The sequence below is a fragment of the Orycteropus afer genome, unplaced genomic scaffold (genome assembly GCF_000298275.1).
Source record: "Orycteropus afer afer isolate SDZICR_OR568_19922 unplaced genomic scaffold, OryAfe1.0 scaffold00049, whole genome shotgun sequence".
Classification (NCBI taxonomy): Eukaryota; Metazoa; Chordata; class Mammalia; order Tubulidentata; family Orycteropodidae; genus Orycteropus; species Orycteropus afer.
The window spans coordinates 12,466,135-12,468,429 of NW_006921636.1; positions in this window are offsets into that span (position 1 = coordinate 12,466,135).

The window sequence follows — 2,295 nt, forward strand, 5'->3', positions numbered from 1 at the left end:
CTGATGAATGGATAAACCATATGTGGTATAGCCATATAATGCGATATTATTTTACAATAGAATGAAATGCTGTTGTTGTTAAGGTTTCCTAGACTGTAATCTTTACAGATGCAGGTCACCAGGTCTTTCTCCTGTGCAGCCACTGGGCAGGTTCAAACCTTTACCTCCAACCTTTCTGTTAGCCGCCGAGTGTTTCACCGCTGCACCACCAGAGTGCCTTGCTATAGTATACACGAACCTTGAACACATTATGCAAGGTGAAAGGACCCAGTCATACAATGCTATGATTCCATTCACGTGGAGTTTCCAGAACAGGCAAATCCATAGAGACAGAAAGTAGGTTCATGGCTGCATAGAGCTGGGGAAAGGGGGTTGGAGAAAATGGGAGAAACTGTTTATGGATATGGGGTTTCTTTTTGGGGTGATGGAAAAGTTCTAAAATTGATTGTGGTGATGGCTACACAACTCTGTGAATATAGTATTGAAAAACACTGACCATACTTTGTATGATATGTGAATATTATATCTCAATAAAGTTTCATTAAGGAAAAAAAAAAAAAGGATAGAGGCCCAGAATAACAATGCAAATGGACACCATCAGTTATTGGGAACATGGTCGATGGCACTAGTTAATCTCATTTAATTTCCATGATAATCCTATAGAGATTATCCCCATTTTACAGATGAGGATACTGAAGTGCACAGAGTAATTGGCCCAGGGTCACTCAGGTCTTTAGTGGTAAAGCTGAAACTCAAGTTCATGCTCAATTTGAAGACTTTTTGTTTGTTGCTTCCTCTGTAAGGAACTGGGAGCTGAGGTACCAGGCTGGCTGGACAGACAGACTTGACAACCACTAGGAGTACTGTAATTACTGACAAGACATGCTGGGGCCCAGGTCCTGGGGCTATTTTCTCTCTTACCCTTTATCTGGTCTGGGCAGCCAGCTTTGGTCAAGACTTTTTATCTCCCCCTCAGGCCTTTTCCTAGCATCTCCCTATTTAGGGCCCCTCACGTATAAAACCAGCTAAGGGCTGCCCAAGGAGTCCTGGGACTAGTTTGGCAAAGAGATCCTATGCAGACCCACTTGCCCCAAGGCACAATTCAAACCTATCTGGTCCAGGCAGCCCCCAAGACTTCCCATCTTTACTGTATGGAAATAATAATCCATGTGCACAAAAGTCTATGGACAAAGATGTTTATCACAGCATTGTTTATAATAAGAAAAAACTGGGAACATCATGAATGTCCAACACTGGGGGACTGGTTGCTATATGATAGAATACTACACAGCACCTAAAAATCCTATTGTAGAAGAATGCTTAGTGATGTAGGAAAATGTTCATGATGTACTAAGTGACAAAAGTAGATCCCCTACTCCTCCCTGTGCCAAGCCTGCTTGCAACCTAGAATCTAACCATATTAAACTTAAGGAACCTTACTGGTGCAATGACTGGGCTTGGCTACTTACCAAAAGATTGGCAGTTTGAATCCACCAGCTCCACAGGAGAAAAGACTTGACAATCTGGAATCTGTTCACGTAAGTATTACAGCTTAGGAAAACTTATGGGGCAGTTCTACTCTGTCCTTCAGGGTTGCTATGAGTAGGAATCAACCCGATGGCATACAAGAACATGGTCCCCAAAATGCCCCAGGCTCTCTCTCTCCTCAGACATCTGCACTTGCTGTTCCCTCTAGCTGAAATGCCACTTGTCCTCCCCTCCTCTGTTACTCTTTCTCAACCCAGGTCCATCTTAATCAGCCTTCAGGGCTCAATTGAAATTTCTCTTCCTCTGGGAAGTATTCTCAGGCCTTCAGCCTGGGACAGGACCCTCCTCTATGCTATTACAGCACCTGGGGGCCCCTTATCATGACTTCAGCTATTTAACCATCTGCCATCTTTGTCTGACTTATACTCTAGAGAAGGACAGATCTGTCTTACTGACCATTGTCTTTTCTGGGTCTGCTCTCAGAATAGATATCTTTCAGTGACTTCCTTGGCAGTCGGGATAAAAGCCAGAATCTGCATCCAGCTAGTGTCCACTTCTCAGGACTCATCTCTTATAATTTTTCTCCTCACTCTGCTCCACTGGCCAGCTAGATGGTTCTTCAACACGCTAATTGCATCTCTGCCTCAGTATCTTCACATTTACTGTTTCTTCTACCTGGAATGAATGACCAAGACCCAGTCCTTCCAACAAAGGTAAACACTTTTATATACACAATACGGCATTATCAATAATAACAAACATTAACCTATAGGTGCATAGACAGGTAGATGGGCTAAATGATCATGT